Here is a 22,633-nt window from a genome sequence, read left to right on the forward strand (position 1 = left end):
AGATTTATAAGTGGATGGCAATGACTAAGTTAGAAATGGCAGTCCTAGAACTGTTACTTGGCAGGTGATCCATGTTTACGAACAAGTCGTAGAGGCATTAATGTCATCTTATGATAGTAGCGATTCAAATCGGTTTGAGAGATCTAGGTATAACATTTATCAGGACATAATTTTCATTTTACAAAGTATTATTTGTGTTTACTACTTCCCCTTTCACTTAATATCTTTTCTACAGTAAAGACGTCACTCGGAGATTTTAAAGCCCTTTGTAATTCAGAATCGCGAAATATTCTATTGAATTTTTCTCCAAGATAGTCTTGTACAATGTATACACTGGCATATTTATCTCTATTCTCTGGTCAGTCTGAAGTATTTCTTCAGTCCATCCAGGCATATGACCTTTATTACATTGATGCTTCACTTTGCTAATATGTACTTGATTGTCTATTTTGAACTTAAATGTTACTTTAGTGGGAGGTTTATAAAGCGTTTCCAACACCATAGACTAATTAGTATTAAACAGTCTCTGGTCTTACTTGAATGCTGCAATGATACCAGTGATTATAAGCACTGACAATATGTTTCAATACTGTGATAAGTTTACAAGTTCCACAACGAGTAAAATAGCGCCACATTCTAGACTTGAGAGCGCACTTAAATCTCTCTTCTATAGATTTTTTTTGTTTCGTTATTTGCAGTAAAGAAGTGAATGTACTTCTCCTTGAGATAACATTGAAACATATTATCAGTAAATGATGTTCCAATATCGGTTTGAGCTCTATAAGGCTTTTGATATTTTAAATATGTTTTAAAATCTTTACAATGTTTGCTCCTAACTTATTCTTTAGTGGAACAACTCATGCTTAATTAGAAAACAATTCGATACACGTGATTTAATGCTTGAACTAACTATCATATTGAAAGGTTGTTCTAAACTGGAAAAACTTGTTCTCTCTTATCTTTGAAATTAAATACTCTCTGTGCTCAGTAACTTTTACCCTCTTCATAACAAATCCCTTCTTCTCTATACTACATTTATACACCTATGTTATTCATTTATGTATTACGCATTTAAATCTATTTGCCATTTTCCAAACAGATTATTTTCAAGATTTATTGTTCTTTTTATCTATTTAATATAAACATTAGTGAGCAATTACAATTTTTAACACTAATAGTTGTAAATATTCGTCAGTTGCGATATCAAGGCTGCCAATAAGCACATATTTAATAGAAGAATAAATGTAAATAGATGATTGTATTTAGAAGGGAGGGAAAGATGTTGTATAACTCCTCACTTGTTATGTTATCTAATAATTTATCATATTTAATTAATTGTTTCTGTTGAAGTAATGATAATTTCTTTATCTTAATCGTTTTAAGTTTACTAAATTAGATATTTACTGTTCATTTGTCAATTAATATAACTTTAGTTTCTTTCATTTATTTATCTCAGACTTCGTAAGTTAGTTTCAGTCCTATTAAGCATCTAATGGCTAATATTAGGATTAATTTTTGATCTATGAAGTTATAATCTTTATTATTTTCAATAAACTCTTCTTCCAGCACATTTACTTTCATTTTGTAGTTACATTTTAGTCAAACATGTCGAGAACAACTTCTGCTATAATGGCTCTCAGAAAGTATTTGAGTTTAACTTCACAAATTTTTGTGTGAAATTACTAAAATTCCACTAAACTCCAAGAGTACTTGCTACCTCATTTTGTATGATTTTAAGAACTATGTGGAGCAGTTCATAAATGAGTTCGTATTGTATAGTGTCTTTCTATTCTTTTTTGAAACATTCACAATTTAAACACAGAGTTCTATTCTAATCAAATGTAATTTACATTTTATTCTACAGTTTTCATTAGGGTAAAAATTATGTTATTCTTACTTAATTTTAATTAAACTGAACGGTTTAGCTTGGAATGATCATTAACCATTTCTTCATTATATCGTTTTGTCATTTTGAATTATATGTATCAATACGGCAAGTAAAGATGCACTAATGTGTAGATACGTATGTATAGTACTTCAGATATGTTAATGTAGTTATACATTGTATATGTTCGAATCTCTTTACAGTGAAAAGAAAAGATAAGTTTTATTATTGCTTTCAATGATTCTTTTGAAATAAAGGAACATACCTCAAGTATCAATAAAATTTGAATTATAACATATTTGATAACACTAGTGTTATTGAAATACTTTAAAATTGAACTGGTTCAAACGAACTTTGAATGTAGTCTCAGTACATTTTTTGAGAAACGCGCAGAAAGGAATTTAAAAAGTGCGTGTTATTGAAAAGTTTAAAAGTATAATGAAAACAAAATAATGTAGTCCCCAATTTACGAATGATTTTTACGTTTAGAGAACATAAAAGATCTCTCTATACGTTCGTAAATATTCTATTGAACCCTGCTGTACTTGCTGATTTCAACTTTAAACTAGATTTATTCTTCTCCGTATATACACACATGAGGAAACATTTTCAGTGGTTAATTAACTCAACCTAAAAAGCTAGACCATCTGTACCATGGTACTTGTACAATTATGTGCTGCAATATATAATAAAGCTACACGTACAACCTCCACTTCTGAATTGGTGTGCCTTGCATACAAAGTTGTCGTACAATTCATCCAGTCTGTCTCTCATCACACAAGTAAGTTGAAAATAATCCATACTTAGTTGTTTTATTCTACAATTATGTGATCTTTTATCAGTTGAATTGAATTTACATTTTGTAAACTATTTTAATAGAAATATTTAATATAAACCTTTTTTAACATCTAAGTGTTTCAGTTAGATCAGGTGTGCGTCGGTTGTTAATTTTCTCAATATATTAGTTTTCGCAATCCTTTCCGAGAACAATAACTTGCGTATTAAAAAATCTCATTTTTATCATCATTATTGAATAATTTAAATTCACTTTCTAATATTTCACTATTTCAATAGATTCACATATTTTCATACTTATTAAATTTCCAGTTTGGGCTAAAATAACAGTTTTTCTTTCCATTGATTTATGTGTTTAGTTTCACTGATGTGATGGCCCCGCCTGGCCAAGAGCGTTAAGGCGGGCGACTCGTAATCTGAGGGTCGCGGGTTCGCATCCGCGTCGCGCCAAATATGCTCGCCCTCCCAGCTGTGGGGGCGTTATAATGTGACGGTCAATCCCGCTATTCGTTGGTAAAAGAGTAGCCCAAGAGTTGGCGGTGGGTGGTTATGACTAGATGCCTTCAATCTAGTCTTAAACTGCTAAATTAGGGACGGCTAGCACAGATAGCCCTCAAGTAGATTTGTGCGAAATTCCAAAAAACAAACAAACAAACAAACAATTCACTGATGTGTTCTGCTAAAGGTGAAATAGTGATATTATTGTTTTAAACTGTTATTTTGTGTTTCCTATTTATAAATTTTATTTTTTCTAGTCTATTCTATGGAAGCGATTTCACATTCATATGATATCTTACATATAAGAAATGTTTTCATTAAATTAATTTTATCTTCAACTATAATAAGAATTTTGCTAGCTTTCTTTATTAGTTTGTATACCGGAAAATTCATTCATTTTTTAAAATTTCTGCTATAAATTATAGCAACTAACTTTTTTTTTTTACTTTTCCCAGCAAACTTAATATTTTTATTTTCGTTTATTAGTTTCTTAACAGCTCTGTCAACAAAGGTAGGACTAAAACCTCTCTCTACAACTGTGAGCTCAATTAATGATAACTAATTGTTAATATCATCCTATTTGCAACATAATTATAGTTTCCTTTTACATAAGTTTGGTTTGTTTTGAATTTCGCGCAAAGCTGGACTAGGGCTATCTGTGCTAGCTGTCCGTATTCACATAAAAGTAAAAAAAATAGTTTTTGAGATTTAGTTTGACAAGATTTTTGATGTGATGGAATGATTACAATGAAAGATTTGCGATGAATGGTAGTTTTCAATTCAACCTTATTTGTCCGATTGCGTTGTTTCATGAGTAATTACAAACAACATCATATTTCCCAGACTTATGCTGTCAAAAACAGATTTTAAAAAAATTAATATTTTTTCCGGTATACCAACAAATAAACAAAGTTAGTAATATTATTAATACAGTTAGAGATAATACTGATTTAATGAAAAAATTGGTATGCATAAAATATTGTGAAGGTGAAATAGCCTATACAGAATAGACTAGAATAAATCTAAAATTCAGCGTCAATGAACACAAAGAAATGGTAAAAACAATAACATTACTATTTCATGTTTATCAGAACACAGCATTTAAATTGAACAGCTCTTGTTTGTTTGGGAATTTCGCACAAAGCTACTCGAGGGCTATCTGTGCTAGCCGTCCCTAATTTAGCAGTGTAAGACTAGAGGGAAGGCAGCTAGTCATCACCACCCACCGCCAACTCTTGGGCTTCTCTTTCACCAACGAATAGTGGGATTGACCGTCACATTATACACCCCCACGGCTGGGAGGGCGAGCATGTTTAGCACGACGCGGGCTCGAACCCGCGACCCTCGGATTACGAGTCGCACGCCTTACGAGCTAGGCCATGCCGGGCCTAAATTGAACAGCAACTCAATGAGAAGAAACTGTTATTTTAGCACAATATGCAAATTTAATTAGTTATAATATATATAAATCTGTTGAGAAAATTAAATATAAATAAGTAAATTTAAATTAATAAATAAGACTGATGGACCTGATTTTATCAGCAGATAGCGAGAAATTATTTAACATACAAGTTAGTGGTGTGATGATTGTATAAAAAGGGTTATATTTTGCAAAATATTATGCTTCTAAGATTGTCACATTGATACCTCGAAACACATGTGATGTATTAGTCTTTTTCCAGTTTCATCGTTACATTTTTTTATTGATTTTAGTTTTGTATAGTAAGTTACTGGTATTTTTGTTGTACTTTTGATACTAGAAACTGTTTTATTTCTATAATTAATGTTAAATAATAGTTGTTTTAAAATAATGGTGAGGTTATTTGAAAACTTAATGTGTAGTATGGCATATAAGTGTAGAAAGTGCTTTTATGTTTGTTTTTGAATTTCGCACAAAGCTACTCGAGGGCTATCTGTGCTAGCCGTCCCTAATTTAGTAGTGTAAGACTAGAGGGAAGGCGGCTAGTCATCACCACCCACCGCCAACTCTTGGGCTACTCTTTTACCAACGAATAGTAGGATTGACCGTCATATTATAACGCCCCCACGATTGGAAGGGCGAGCATGTTTGGAGCGACGAGGATGCGAAACCGCGCCCCTCAGATTACGAGTCGCACGCCTTAACACACTTGGTCATGCAGGAACAACTGCTTTTATGTCACTGGCTATCCTGGAAATATCTTTATCTTTTTGTTTAAGGTTATGCTACTTAATAAATTACTATAGTATTGTAAAACGTATATTTTTTTCGTCATTTTGTAAAATCATTCTTTTAGTTTTAATGGACTGATTGATTACAAATTTTATAATGACGTAAGTCTGTTGTATCATTCCAATATGTAAATATGTTTTATGTTGTAACTATTTCCAGTACTTTGTGGACACAACTTTATACCCATGTGAGATCCATACAGGCATTGTTTTAAAACTAAATATCTTTAGGTTTAGAAAAATTATTTTAAAGATATTTAGCTCAAGTTTCGACTAGGTCAGCTGTTTTTGGTTTCTCATGGCTCCAAAATATTACTCGGTTCTAATAAAACAGGTTAAGGTTGATCAAAATAACTCTAGAGTTCAATGCTAATTATTTTAACCCATAGTAGAAAACTCCTGTACTTTAGAAAAACAGTTGCATTTATATAAAATGAAAACTTTTCATCAAATGCATTATTAGTTCTCATGCGGTTTGATAACACATTAGTTTGTTAAACAGCCAGGATGTGTTAGTTCTAAACGGGTTCGTTTAAATGTAGTAGTCTGGAATGTAGACAAATTATCACTTGTGTTAATTGAAAATTTGGATTAACGAAAATAAATAAAGAAGCAACAGAAATTTCATTTGGATTGTACTTCAAAAATCTCCATATTTAAAACTGAAGTTTAAAGTATAAAATCCTAAATTTTGATTGAAAAACTATCTTTTTATCCTACATATGAATTTATAATGTAATTTAAAATGCATGAACAAATAAATGCCCCCAAGCTAAACATGGGCATCCACAACCTCAAATTGATAACCACGTGGGGAAATATATGTGAAAAAGTTTGGTAACATGAGATTTATGGTAAATATCAGTTATCAGAATTTTCAACTTGTAACAAAAAATAGAGCATTAGAAACTAGTCACGGGAAACTGTGATATTTATGCGAAAAGACCTTGTTTAATACTGCGTCTTTCTTGCAGATACGAAATGTACTGACAGTCCCTTGCTACGTAAATCAAACCAAATAGTAAACTTCTTCTCCAAATTTTAATATTTCTTGCAGGAAGAAACTCAGCTTTAATAAAACTGAACACAGATAATAAATGAAATAATTAATTCAAAAGTTAAAGTATTATTTAAAAACAATAATTTGAAAGATTAAAAGAAAAAAATTACTGTCTACTTCGAAGTTTAAAATAAATACATTTCACTCAAAAGAACCACATTAATTGCAACATGTAATTTAGTATATTATTATAATTACATATTTCTTAATTTGGTTCAAATATTCTTTTAAAACAAGACTCCAATGACTGTGTGAGGTAACTGGGTGTTCAACAAGACTTTATAAACTTGTTTGCTTTATAGATTTGATACAACTTTATTATCATCATAAGGGTCAGGTGATGATGGTCCATGTAATCCGATCTCCTAAAATTATCTAATCATACCTTATTTTGGTGAGATGGTCATTTTATTGTTTTCTAACAGTGTACTATCTGTAAGTCCTAAAATCTTTGCGTTGAACGGAAATCACTACGGCAAATAACGAAGTCACTACAATTCCCGAATGTAGTGCTGTACTTTAACCACATGCTCTAAGACCTACTAAAATTCAGAGGGTATGTTTCTCTCCCTACAATCTAACTCACCGTCAAATAAATAAAGTTATGTTTCTTTGTATATGTAGAGTAACAACTCTTCCAGCTATTATGTAAGAAGAGCTGAAAGAAAAAACAACAGTTTATAGTAAAATGAATACAGAGATTTATTACAATCAAACTACAAGAATGAACTTTTACTTCTGATTAGGTGTTGTCTAATAGAACGCAAACTACTATGTAATACACAGTCCTTATAATCATTTTATCCTATTATTAATATACATTTCAATTTTCCTGTTTTTATAATTGTAAACTGTAATTTTTGTAAAATCTGTTGTAAATAATTTTGTTTATTTAACTGTTTTTACACTCCTTTTTAAGAAATATTTTAAGGCTCTGAAATTTATGTCGATCTTATGATTTCTTAAACTACTGTCTTGGAAATGCGATGCAAAATATGTGTAACACAAAAGTGATACGGAATCATTTAGTCGTCCCTCCCAAATTTAGCAGTGTAAGGTTAGAGGAAAGGCAGCTAGTCATCACCGCCCACCGCTAAACCTTGGGCTACTCTTTTACTGACGAATAGTGGGATTGACCGTCACATAATAACTCCTCCACGGCTGAAAGTGCAAGCATATTTGGTGTGACGGGGATTCGAACTCACGATACTCAGATTATGAGGCGAGTACCTTAACCACCTGGTCATGCCGGGTTAGGTATTGATTACTGGTTGTGGTGAAGGAATTGATTGTTAATTACCTAATTTATTTGCTTGTTTATATAATGAGTTAATGTGTTGTCTTTGAGAAGTTCTGAAAAAGTACAACACAAACTTATAATAATTCACAGTTAAACATCAATCTATATAATTGTTTTGAAAATTATTTAGCGTTTTAGACAAACTGTATTTCACTTCTTATTTAAAGTTTATGCTGCGCATTCAAGATAACCTTAACCTTAACCTATTTATATGTCTCTGTATTATCTTTATCGAACGAAGAACGAAGATAACCTCTGCTGTAATTGTTTGAAAAAGGTTAAGAACCATGTATTCATCGTCCTCATGTGACGAAAATAAAGATAAAAACATACTCCACACCAACTTAACGAACAGAGCATGAATTTCTTTTTTCTTTCTACAACAATATAATCTTCACTTCTTTCTTTTTTTAACTAACACCTTTTTTCTACATTGCAGTGGCCACTTCAACTTCAATGACTACATTTTTATGATTTTGAACCATATAACTATGATCATGTATCGGATCCATTTTGATAACATAAAGCAGATGATGAACAGATGATATCATTTATAAGTTCTTTCTTTTGTTGTTTTTACCCTCAAGCTACGTTCCCTCGGCAACACCTCATTATCATTTGTATTGGGTAGAGACTGGAGGTAAGAAATGAAGCCAGGTTTTATTCTTGGTTTGATTTTACAATCAAGAAGTTTAGTTTTTACCTCTGTATCAGAATTGTTGTAACTACACTCAAAATAAGAACAAGTCAAGGCGACGACTTTTGAATAATAAATCAGGTAGTCAAGCGGTGTCAAAAAAGACTCTCCAAGTAGTCGCTAAAATCGATGACTACAAAATATGACTATTAAATATGAGTCATTTTTACTATTGTGTAGTCGAAAAATAGTCAGGTGATGGTGGCAGGGATACCTGGCAGATAATAAATTTGACTGCTCTATGATAGTCGTTATGTCTTTCCTTAGGTAGTCATTCTGACCAATGCTGACTACCTGACAATAGTCTCATTGCCTACCTGCAAACCACTACACAGTAGTCATGACAAAGTCAATGTGACCCTATTCGTCCAAGGAGCGGTTGACATGATGACTATTCAACGACCATGGAAGATGAGTCATGTTGACCCTTGACTCCTTGAGGTGTTAGATTTGGGGCATCTGACAGTTGTGGGTAGCGCTTAAATATTTCATCCACTACTTGGTCATACTGCCTTGAAGTAGGATATCTGGAAAATAGAGGTTAGGCAGGCTATCAAGTACAGATGAAGACATCTGAAGAGATATAATTATACGCTTGTAATCAGAAATGATACACATGGTATTCACTGCACAGCACTTACAAGGTATAGTTAGAAACCTCAGTGTAGACTGCATCCAGTAAATGGAAGCAACCTTCTTTCTCAACAGGCTTCCCTTGCGACAACAGCAAAGCAGGAGATCTAGGCAGAATTGATAAATTTTCCAGCTTGAAAGGTACTGACCAAGGCTTGAATGCTAAGATGCTGACCATAGAAAATATCAAATAGTTCAAAACACTTACAAATTGGGGTTGACTGATTGCAATGAAATACTAATTAAGGCCTATTTGTCTCAAGTAAAAGATGAAACTATTTCTCCAACATGCTGAAAGATCTGTTTGACATTCATTAGGACATATCCTATCATGATGATATGGACTGAATTTGTTTAGTGCTGGGACAGGGTGAAAATCCACTCTGCTTGCTTGAAAACACTTCAGGGTTCGGTGGATTCTGGTTAAAATAAATTTTTAACGGGTCTAAATTTGTAATCAAAATAATTAACAACAGTAATTGTGCTATGTTGAATAATGTATATTGAACAATTTTACTTCTTTTCTTCGGAATAAAGTTTCTGCAGAGTGATTTCCAATGACTACATAAATGATTATAATCACTCAAATTTAAATGGGTTGCGCATTCTTACAAACGAATTACCACAACAGCTATCTCTCCGTCAGAGACCCCAGCATTAGAAACCAGAGAAACACGCAACTTTGCTTGTGGTTTTGAAATGTCAGACCATTGAACATCCAACCAGTCCTGCTAGTCTTCCATGTACAGTCATGTGAAAAAGTTAGGATACCCTATGAAAGCCTGTGTATTTTTGTAACATTTTTGGATATATATATATATTTAATCTCAATTTCAACAATAGAGAAGGATTATAGAAATATAATTAAACATTTAAACTGAAGAAAATACTTCTCAAAATCTTCTGTAAGTGTAATTCTACAAAAATAGATATTCTAACTGAGGAAAAAGTTTGGACACCCTACCTCTTAATAGCTAGTGATACTCCCTTTGGCTGAAAAAAACTGCAGTGAGACGCTTTTTGTAGCCATCTACCAGTCTCTGACATCGGTCTGAAGAAAGTTTGCCCAACTCCTCGATGCAGAATTCTGTTAGCTGTGAGATGTTTGAGGGGTTTCTTACATTACAGCCCGTTTAAAGTCACCCCACAAAATCTCAATGGGATTAAGATCTGGGCTTTGACTAGGCCATTCCAGGACTCTCCATTTCTTAGTTTTCAACCAGTCCTTGGTAAATTTACTGGTATGTTTTGGGTCATTGTCGTGTTGCAGGGTCCAATTCCGCTTCAGCTTTAATTTTCTTACAGATGGACTCACATGTTCCTCAAGCACCCTTTGATACACAGTAGAATTCATGGTGGATTCATGTTAGCTGTCCAGGTCCTGCTGCAGCAAAGCAGCCCCAAACCATGACACTTCCACCTTTATACTTCACAGTTGGTGTGAGGTTCTTTTCCTGGAATGCTGTATTTGGTTTACGCCAAATATGTCCTCTGTTTTAGTGTCTAAATAACTCAATTTTGGACTCATCTGTCCAAAAAACATTATTCCAAAAGTCCTGGTCTTTGTTTACATTCTTTCTCGGGGTGAACTTGCTTAGACGACCAGACCTGGGCATGTTGGCAGTTGTTTTGAAAGCCTTCCACTTGTTGACTATTTTCCAGACAGTGGAATGGCTGATTTCAAAATATTTTGGGATCTTTATAAATCCCTTACCAGGCTTACAAGCTGCTACAATTTTCTTTCTGAAGGCCTCAGACAGCTCTTTTGTTTTCACCATGGTGCTCACTCTCACTTCAACAGTCAGGTACACACCAAACTAAATGTCTGAGGTTTAAATAGGGCAAGCCTCATTCAAAATGCTGAGTAACGATCTTCTAATCACGTTCACCTGGTCTGATACACCTTTGTGTGAGTTGAGCCATTTTAAGTGGGAATAAATGTTGGGGTGTCCCAATTTTATCTCAGTTAGAATATGCATTTTTGTAGAATTTCATTTACAGAAGATCTTGAAAAGTCTTTTCTTCAATTTTAATTGTTTAGTCATATTCCTATAATTTCTCAGTATTGTTAAAATTGATATTAAATATTTACATATCCAAAAATGTTACAAAAATATACAGGCTTTCATAGGGTGCCCTAACTTTTTCACATGACTGTACACTTCAGCATACAAGTCAGTAGCATCTACATGCAGATTTAGGTTGTTAAAAATCTTACTGGGCAACAATCCCAGATCGTTTACTGACACCACAATTTTTTTTCATTGTAGGTAATGTGGTAGGATAAAGCCATCTCTCTAGAATCTAAAAGTATGGTATTGATCAAAAATGATTTACATGTATACACATGCAGAAAAGTCATTGAAGAACAACTGCAATACACGAAAAGATATATTAAAGTTCCATAAATTTAACACCAGCAGGACTGGTATAAATTAGCTAAATAAGTATTTTTTTCCCTAACAAATAGTAGTCTTTAAAAGGTAAAAGCAAATATAAGTAGTCTGACCTAAACAGATGGTGATGATAGTCGTGATTTTGGCGTAAATATGCATGATACATATTAATATGACACAAGTTCTTTCTGTTAAAAATGTTGATGAAATTCGTCACAAATAGGCAGAAACAAATTTACATATAATATGTCAAATCTATTGATGAAATTTGTCACTGGAAGGTACACACCAAGTTACATAAAAGAGGTTAAAATTTACCACTGATTACCGAGTTCTGTTTAAAAATTGTCATCAATCAGTCGCCACGAATGTAGTGATGTAGAATGATCATATTTTCACCTTTGTTCACATAACAAGGCAATGGGTAATGATCATAAAGATCTGAAATGCTCAGGAGTTCATAGATTCTCATTGGCTCTACATTGTAAGCATGAAGATGCCTGTGATGATCAACAGTTTTGTATCTTTGACAATACAATATAGGTTTTCCCCAAAGAACAAAGCAACAGATCACTGAAGAAAATTGAATACTGTCGAATTCATAGTTACTGACAACCATTGTCCCTGTGTTGTACGTGAGGCAGTTGACTTTACAGCCTGATGCTTTAGTGACAAAATCGCCTTCCCCAACAAATGTACTGACAAGGTGTGGCTCTTTTCCGAGTGAATTTTCAGGCAATCTGACAGGATTAGTCAGGTCAAAGACATCTATTCCAAGAAATCCATTGCTTTTCAAATGTGAACAGTTTATACTGGTGTCTCATTGACATTGTTTTGGCTAGATTTCTCCTGTTTTTTGTACGTTGTCCAACATCAACAAAAACTGTTTGGCATAAAATCTCATGGTCCACACATTCTTCAGTGGACCAAAATTAGCGGGTCATCTATGGGTAATGCAAAGTAAAATGTCCCTTTGGCTTGAGAGTTGTATTTGGAAATTCTTTTTCATAAAGAGAATGGAACTGTTGTATCACATCATTTAAGAATTTAATGTTTGCATATGGCACTGATGGACACATTATCAATTCTACCATATCCAACAGAGCCAACATAACTTCCCATTTGTTGTTGCCTTCTGGCACTGTATCACCCACCAGTAATGGAAAAATCCTTAAGAGATACCAAATTTGCACAGCTTTTTGCTTAATGTGTATACGAGGGCTGTTCAAAAAATACGAGGACTGACTTCATAAAACAAAATGTACTTTATTTAGAAGTTACAGGTCTGGGACCCCTTCAAAGTACTCTCCTCCCCAACGCACACACTTATCCCAACGGTGTTTCCATTTGTTCAAACAGTCCTGGTACGCTTCTTTTGTAATGTCCTCCTGCTCCTTCGTCGCATTTGCCTTAATCTCGGGAATCGTCTCAAATCTTCTTCCTTTCAAGGGTCTTTTGAGTTTGGGGAACAAGAAAACATCGCAAGGAGCAAGGTCAGGTGAGTAGGGGGGTGGGGAAGAACAGTGATCGAGTGTTTGGCCCAAAACTCACGAGTTCTGAGGCACAAATTTCGCAGCAACGCGGTGCATCTTCAATTTTTCGGTCAAAATCTCGTAACAAGATCCAACTGATATCCCACACTCTTCAGCAAGCTCCCTGACAGTCAGACGTCGATTTGCCCGCACCAAGATGTTGATTTTGTCGACGTGTGGGTCGTCAGTTGACGTGGAAGGACGTCCAGAACGCTCATCATCTTCAATGGAATATCGACCATCCTTAAAACGTTCATGCCACTTGAAACATGCCGTACGCCTTATAACAACATCACCGTAAGCCGTGTTAAGCATAGCAAAAGTTTCAGTCGCAGATTTTCCAAGTTTAACACAAAGTTTTACAGCAAGTCGTTGCTCCTTCAGGTCATTCATTCTGAAATCCGCCAAACGAAAAAATCGCACTTCACTTAAAACCGCGTAGCTAATACACAAATGAAGATATCTGCAATCGGGAAATGGCATCGGAATCAGCTGATCTGTTCGAACCTAGCGACACCAAGTGGATTTCCTTGGAACCAACTCGAGCCGCGCAATTCAAACAGTCCGCATATTTTTTAACAGACCTCGTAGACCCTCTCAAAATAACAAGCTCAGGCCTATTAATTTTATCAGTTCCTTTGCAGTGGAACTCCTTCACTCTGGCCGCAAGGTACTGAAGGCTGAAGTATCCAGACAAGACATACTGATTTATGAGTAAAACTAAAATTTCTGACACCAAACCAGATTCAAAAAGGTCATGTAATATATAAGGTGGTAGAACATTTTCCACATAAAATTGCTACAGAACGTTCAGGAGCGATTTTTTTTAAACCCATATGAACTTGACTAAGTCGGCTCAGTTTCGACCATTGCAACTTGGTAATTATAGGATGCAATAATCTCTCTGGACATTTTGAAATATTAGTCAACTTTTTTAAATCATCCAGAATTACCATGCAGAATCTACATGATCTGAGAGCAGAAAATGATTCAAGAAACCCTCCAATAGCATGACTTCCAAAATTATCTGTAACAACAAGAGGTGCACATCTTAATTTGAATATTTCCTCTGGTTTGACAATGTCAATACCAATGTTTTCAAGAACAGTTAATTCTTCTATCAAAAGTCTCATCACTGTACTTAACTCATGTTTTTATTACATTTTGGCTCTTTACCAAGATTGCTAAGAATATACAATGAAGCTGAGATCTCAAAGCAGGTTCAATATTGCGTAACTGATAGTAGAAAGCAGCATATTTGTAAGCATGAGCTCGTATTCCAGCCTGGTTCACAGCTGTAAACTCATCAAAATAGAGAATGATTTGAAGGGTAAGGGGAGTTTCTTGCCAGAATGGATGGTTTTTGAAATGTTCACCATCAACGACATCTCTAAGACAATCATTAGCTGACTGGCGAGAATAAACAACCTGGCTAAAAATATCATCATGTTTAAGCAAACACTTCAGAGTATCTAATAAAGAAACATACTGCATTGTGTCATGTTTCCCATCACCAGCAATTCCCAGGTCATACTCAACAGGTTTTACAAATGACAAATTATCTTCAATGTAAAACTGGAAATTATTGTTGTCAGTGAAATTTTCAATCATGGAATAAAAGTCTAGACCTTCTTTCTTGCAAGCTTTCATCACTGCAACTATACTATTTATAGAAATCCCCTCACTGATAAATGTTGTTTTTATGGTTTGGAAGAAATGTTTATCTTTGGCAGCCATAATAGAACAGAACAAATTAATAAAAAATTACTTGTAGTTTTGTAAGTATTTTTTTTCAATTTCACGCAGCTGCAGAATTGTTTTAGTTGAGGTTTTTCGCTTCTCTGTGACAACCATCTCCTTATTACCATCAACTGCCTCATCATTGTAAGAGTTTTTATATCTCTTTTCAATAAAGTACTCGGCACATTCACCACCAGCTTCATTATCATGCATACTGGTAGTAGCAAACAATCCATGCTTTTCATTTATATGTCTTTTCAAACATCTGATGCTTTTGAATGGTATTTCATATCCATTAACCCCACATGGGACAACCAATCCAGGCTCATGCTCATGAACCGAAGAAAAATGTGAAACAAGCTTGCTAAAATGCCTAACCTTATAATTACATTTAAGGCAAGGGAAAATATTGAAAACGTCTGACTCTTCTGCCATGTTTATCTCCAAGGTTTTCCAAATTTCACAATGTCTATTAATAAATATCATGCAAGACATGCATTCAAATGTCACGGGTTATCATTCTGGAACGTAAAATTTATCATTTATTTAACTACATTTAATGATAAATTTCAACAATAATAGCTAGCAAATGTCGGTCGCCCGCGAACCGATGGTGTATCGTCGGACTTGCCCTCAATCTAGCGAATAAACACGTACTTCAAAATTCAAATTCTTGCCACCCTCCTCGGAGGTGACCAAATATATTCATTGGCCAGACCTCAACCTGACTATTTTATTTACCAAATTGGACAGAAATCCAAAAGGAATTTTGGACTGTAGAGTGAACACAAGGAAATCTCTGCAGACGCATACGCATGTTGATCCGTGATCTATAGTATCTCCCGATTTTCGTAAGGGTATGCAATTTTTATTATTTTATCTACACAACTCGGTTGCTCATGACTCGATGTAATATCCCCCGGATCCTACATTTCTCTCACCGGTATAGATGTGGTATGGATTATGGGAGGAACCCAAAGTCAGAGAAAGTTCCTTGAGAGCAAAGAAGGGAAAGGGGTTGGGGAATATTTTGAAGGATCACAGGCCTTCTATTCATAGTGTACGGCCTGGCGCTGGTTCCTATCTCGCACCATTCGATTTCAAAGTGTAGAGTTTAAAAATGTAAATACATTTTGTCCCTAAAGAGATTTTTAGATAGTTTGTAATATTAAATTACAAAAACACACGTTAAACTCAATATATGTTTCACTTTTTTGCTGTTTTCAAATGATCTGTCTTGCCGCCCCCATTTGTGACTCCATTGTTGGCTGTGTCAGTGGATCCCGCCATAGTACACACGTCGCATAAAGTGTGTACGCTTTAGCATTTGTAGCTTTGCTGATTTTTTTAAAAATAAGGATTTATTATTTACGTATTATCGTATGTCATCTTTCATTATCAAAGATCTATCAGATAATAACAGACGAGGTCCCTTTTAATGAGCATACAACTTTCATCTGTGTAGCGGTGGCCGTAACAAATTTTTTTAGCAGCGGTGTAGAGCAGCAACATGGATCATTGCGGGCTTTTGATTCTTCCACAAGATGTGCATTCAAGATTCCAAATATGTGCATATGTGATGTCAAGACTGGAGAATGTTTTCGATTTCATACTTGCTTCAAAGTATACCTAAATACAAATATTCCTACTCTACTACTACTACACTACAGTAGTACAGACCTACATTATGTAACGGGCAACCATCCTTGATTACACTTAACGAGTTGTACAAAAAATACGGATGGATTCACTTCAGCTATTCTAGAAAGTTAAACATTCGTATTCTTATATTGTTTTATTGAAACGTAGTATAGGAAAATAAGACATAAACAATTAATATTTACCTGGATTTCTTCTTTCCGTTATCTGAGCGGTTGCATAGCAATTGTGCCGTCTTCACCCCCCCCCCCCTGTGTATGTATTGTTGTATGTGATCCCCTAAATCCACCCTCGACCACCTTGAAGAATGATCAACCTTTCTCCACAAATAACACCTACAGCCCTCCTTGTACAAAAAACTCCCGCCTTCAGATAAACTCGACCTGGTACACCCCTCTGGAAAAGAGAGAGTCTCGCTCGCACCTAATGGAGCTGCTTTCCATTTGTACTTGATTTGCGCTGCGGACCACTAGACGAATCGAATGCATTTCCTGGACGTGTAGTGTCAGCGCGAGTGTTAACCATGTGGGAAACCTTATTTCAGTCATAACTTAGATCGTTGTGGATTGTAATAATAAATGTATTGATTAATGGATTTTATATTCGAATAGTTCAGCACACGCATACAACAATATAAAAACACAATTGCCAAATAAAAGAGCGAAGAAATAGTAGTGGTCGATAAATAAGATTTATTTAGGTAGGATTTATTTTGTGTGAAAGAAATTTATTCACCCCCTCAAAAATAAAAGTAAATAAATAAATAAATAAATTCTTCCAAAGTTTAGCTCTGGTCACGTTCCAATTGTTGCACTTATGAAATAAAATTCATGTACACAGTCATTTGCTTAAACTGCGCTTTAATGCTGTAAGAAACATCAAGAGTGTAAATTCATATGTTAATGCTATCTATGGTGTTGGTCTTCCTGATTACAAATGGCCCGGCATTGCCATGCGTGTTAAGGCGTGCGACTCGCAATCTGAGGGTCGCGGGTTTGCATCCCGGTCGCGCCAAACATGGTCGTCCTTTCAGCCGTGGGGGCGTTATAATGTGACGGTCAATCCCACTATTCGTGATAAAAGAGTAGCTCAAGAGTTGGCGGTGGGTGGTGATGACTAGCTGCTTTCTTTTTATTCTTACACTGCTAAATTAGGGTCGGCTAGCAGAGATAACTCTCGAGAAGCTTTGTGCAAAATTCAAAAAACAAACAAATCTGACCACCGAGGAGTCCTTAAGACTAGCATAATAGTGCTGCTATGAAGTAGTCAAGGTAACTGGGAAGTGGTCAGACTGGGACATGGTCATTGTGACTGGGAGGTAGTCAAAGTGACTAATTGCTTAAATTGACTAAGAGTCAGTCAAATTGACTAGTAATAGATAATCGTCAATATCTAATAGTCAATTTCATATCCATGACTACAAAATGATAGTCATCTTGCTTATTGATACATTTTAGATAGTCAATTTGACAGCGATTACGATATCTCTAAAGCAGAAAATAGACGTGACTATGCCATGGTAGTCGAAATGAATAACCTTTATTTAGAGTGGTAAAGTGTCTACTTTCTGTTCATCTTTAAAGGAAATCCATGAAACGTAATTTTAATGTTTCTGTAACAATTACAACAAAGAGCTAAGACACATTTATGATCACCTGCATTGTTATTTTTTTTTAATCAACGACAAACAAAAATCAACTCAAAAGCAATAACTGATTTCGTGAACGATACGCGAGAATGCGCTTGGTGAAGTGGAAACTTAAGGTAGCAGGCGCAATGAAAAGCCTTATAATGCAATAATATTGTACTAGTTCAATTTTTCTGGGTCTGCTAGTGACGGTACACTAGACTATATTTATTTTGGTGTTACATGTGTGGAGCACATGTATATCTTGTCATGCACCTAATACTATTGATCATTATCTGATTAACAGAACTGATCTTTTGCTGTGTGTGATTGTTTTTTGTTGGAAGTGGTGACGAAGTTTGATCTCAAAGAGTTTCAGTTGAAGTTAAAATTTCGGTACGGATTTTAGGTTTTTGTGGCTTTCTAGTGAAGTGCTCTAGATTTATCGTGTTCAGCTACTGATAAAAATGTAGGGAATCTGGCAGAATTAAAACCAGACTTTCGTCTTTTTCTTCATTACGTAGTTTATTAATAACAAGTGACAGTAATATATGGTAAGATATAAACAAAAGTAACGGTAATATATAAACATATATGCATTATTTGCTTCGACGTAAGCACTTGTAATTATACTTTGATTATTATCTTTATTTGGCCTTAATTTATACTTACTAATAATACTACTAATAATTTATCCGTTTACAAACTTAATACTGACCTGCAACTTTCAGTTTTTACTTAGGAATACTACATTTTTTGTAAAGAAAAACATAGCGACAGTTCCATAGTTTCAGTTCCAACCACTGAAGCCTACAAGATAGCCTTAGAACTCTATATCCGAGACCCTAACCCATTAACTCAATACATCCCAACAATAACTTCACATATGAACAGGAAGAAAGCAATCAAATATCATTTCTTAACCTAAAAATTACAAGAACCGACATACAATTTAAAACATAAATCCACCGAAAAATCACCCATACTGGACTATTCATTCCTTGGGACACAGCACATGAAACAAAACAAAAACTCAACATACTAAAAACCAAATAAACACAGACATAAAAACTGTGCTCACCAGATAAAATTAACGATGAATTAGACAAAATAAAACAATACTTCACCAACATCAATAAGTTTCCACCACAAACCGTAGAAAACATTATTCGCCCACACCTGGACAAAAAGCAAAATCAACCAACAAAATTAAATATATCTAACGAATCAAAAAATCACGAAACCATATAATGCTGCATACCATATATTCTCGACATCAGCAGACAAATAACCAACATTTGGCAAAAACTAGTAACAAAATATGACATTCCAGTTAATACCACATTTATTGAAAAACCAGGCACAAAACAGAGGTCTATACTATGTAAAAACTATACTGACAAACACCACACCAACATTATTTATAAAATACACTTTGATAACTGCCACGAATTTCTATATTGGAGAAACAAGTGGAAAAATGAAAACCAGATTCAAAGAACATAAAAAGTCACCTTCACACGTTTTCGAACACTGCAATCCAAATAAACACAACATTACCATAGAAAACACTCAAATACTAAATAAAGAAACAAATATAAACAAACGTAAAATTAAAGAAGCCTTACTTATACAACAAGTTAAACCCAAAATAAATCAATACAAAGGAACACCTTTATACCTAAATTAAAAATAATAAAATTATATATTCAAACATCTAACACCGCCCTCTACATTCCGACACTCAGTTACACAATTTCTTTCAAACATGTGGTCAGCTTCCTGTCAGTTACCTCTTTCTTTCTTGGTGAACCTGACGATGACCGAAGAAGGTCGAAACGTCGTTCGCTCCTCTACGTAAAATATTTTCTCAACCCAAACGAGCCGTTTTTACACATATATATAGCGATTTCGGCATCTTTCGGACATCGTGCAAACTACTAGCTTGAGGTAGTTCACAGTCTTAACGTCATCCTTTGGATGACGTTCTCGAATGTTTGAGATATGTGTTTGTTTACTTGTACTTTCAACTACGCCATTTACTTCTCGAACTTTCTCATTTTTTAGATTTTGTATATAAATACCTGTCGACTCTTCGTGTCCGTCAGTAATCAAAATAAATGTAGGATGTTGTGATGAAGTGTCTGTGAGGTCCAGCAAAGTTCAAAGAATTATTTTGTTGATTTATAAACCTTGTGTATAAAAATGGAAAGATTTTTGAACATTAATAAGAAATGTGGGAGTAAAGAAAAAAGGATGGAAAACCACAGACCAGTGACAAAGTTGTGAAGAAACAGAAATATAACGATAATTATCTAGATTTTGGTTTTACCTTGGTAAATGTCAATCATGAAGAGTGTCTGCAGTGTGTATTATGTCTAAAAGGTTTGGCTCTAGAGTGCATGCTTCCAAGTAAACTAAAACGCCACTTAGAGACCAGTCATCCTAAATCTCGTGATAATGTAAAAGAATTGAAATAATAAAAATATAGATTTTTGAAACAAACATCAATATCAAATAATACTTTGCTAGCATCCTACATAGGTGGCATATAGAATAGCGAAATGTAGAAAAACCTCACACCATCGCAGAAGAACTAATCTTACCGGCTGCAGTGAATATGGTGAACATTGTAGTTATTAAATCTGAGGGAAAATTGCTTTCAAAGGTGCCTTTATCCGACAATACTATCAGTCGTAGAATCCAGTATATGACCAAATAGTTCAACGATCAACTAATTGAAAAATGAAGGAGAAGGAATTCGGGTTACAGCTAGATGATGCGACGAATAGTGACAAGGATACTCATTTGATTTGCTACATATTGTTTGTGGATGGTGACAAAATTGTGGAAGACCTTCTCTCTTGTAAAAGTATCACTGCACGTACAAAGGCTCAAGACTTGTTTGAGATCTTTGACATTTTTATGTTTGAAAACAAATTAGACTGGACTAAGTGCGTTGGCACCTAAGTCCTCCACTGAACATAGTTCTGGAAAGTGTGTTGGAAGTGGTGAACTTTATAAAAACATGGCCACAAAAGGCAAGTTTGTTTTTTTTAAACTCTGTGAGGATATGGGATCTGAACACACATCTTTGTTGTACTACTGTAGCTCCCGATAGCTCTCCCTTGTACTGTCCCGTGTGTTCGAATTACGACAGAATCTCTTATTTTGTCTCGAAGAAGAAGAACACGAATGTGCTTAAAAACTTCTTGGACACTGATTTTTCGTCAAAATTAGCATACCTGTGTGATCATTTTGTAAAACCGAATGTGTTGTATCTCTCCCTGCAGAGAAGCAACACGCATATTCTGAAACTCGCAGAGAAAGTTTCGGGCCTTCAGAGAAAAGTTAATAACATGAAGGAAAAAAATGAATGAAGATGGTGACAAAGATTGTTTCCTTCTGTTGCAGCGGTTTGTTACATCCAATAAAGTTGATTTGACCCACGAACCAAAATATGTTTTTGAGGAGCAACTAACACAGCTCTGTGAACTAGATTGAAAATTACTTTTCAGAAGATTTGGAGAAGTTTTCATAGATTCAAGACCTACTCAAAACTAAAGCCCCCCCCCCCTCTGAATTTACCTCTGCAGAAGAATAAAACCTTATCGAGCTGTCTTGTGACAAGACTTTAAAAACAAAATTTGGCAGCATGGAACTAACTGAGTTTTGGGTATTAGTAAAAGATGAATATCTGCTGCTAGCTGCTAGAGCTCAGCGAATCCTAATTTTATTTGCGAGGTCGTATCTCTGCAAAGCTGGGCTTTTGACAGTGGCTGTAATAAAAAGCAAGTATCGCGCGAAAATCAATGTAAAACGGGAAATGAGGGTGGGTATGTGCAATCTGATTCCAAGATCTGAGATGTTGTGCAGTGCTCAAAAGGCACACACATCTTATTAGTAATTGTGGTTATTTAAGAATGAAATAAAAATATTGTTTTTACTTTCAATTTACGTGAATAATTCTTTCAAACGGCTACTAAGTTGTCAGGACATAAATACTTAATAAGTATTAAATTGTTTAGACCTAACTACTTAATAAACGGAATTGTTAGGTTTTTCTTTTTGCCTAGGGGCGCCGCGAAAAAATTGCTGAGGCCTTAAGGTGTCGTGAACCGAGAAAGTTTCAGATACGCTGTTCTAATGAACAATTGAATCAAATGATAACTTCATACTACAAAGAACTGATACTATACGTTTGCGAAAAGTTGAATATTTTTACTGGACTTGGTAAGTTATATTTTATGTTCTGTTACATTCCCTCTAATTACGTCTGTTCATACGTAATATGACGACCATGTATATTTAAAATAGCACTTCAATGTACTTTCAATGTGAAAGGTTCTGTGGTATATCTGTTTGCTGTCCCCCTCTAGTACAGCGGTATGTCTCCGGATTTACAACGCCAAAATCAGGGGTTCGATTCCCTCGGTGGGCTGAGCAGATAGCCCGATGTGGCTTTGCTATAAGAAAAACAAACAAACTGTTATACTGACTTTCACCGTTCAATCGCTTCTTGCTTTCTATAATTCATTAAGTGTACAAACAACACAGATTATCAGTTTATTTACACATGACATATGCTACCTGTGCATTT

General features: G+C 34.8%; 1 long non-coding RNA gene across 1 annotated transcript in view; it reads left to right on the forward strand.

The window, feature by feature from the left end:
* The first annotated feature begins 2,607 nt into the window (after positions 1-2,607).
* The window catches only part of LOC143224078 (uncharacterized), a 47,814-nt gene continuing 27,788 nt past the window's right edge, over positions 2,608-22,633 (forward strand). The window contains exon 1 of the long non-coding RNA XR_013013192.1: positions 2,608-2,666. This is a non-coding gene — a long non-coding RNA (uncharacterized LOC143224078). The remainder of the gene's footprint in view (positions 2,667-22,633) is intronic.

Source organism: Tachypleus tridentatus, chromosome 8, assembly GCF_004210375.1.
Source record: "Tachypleus tridentatus isolate NWPU-2018 chromosome 8, ASM421037v1, whole genome shotgun sequence".
NCBI lineage: Eukaryota > Metazoa > Arthropoda > Merostomata > Xiphosura > Limulidae > Tachypleus > Tachypleus tridentatus.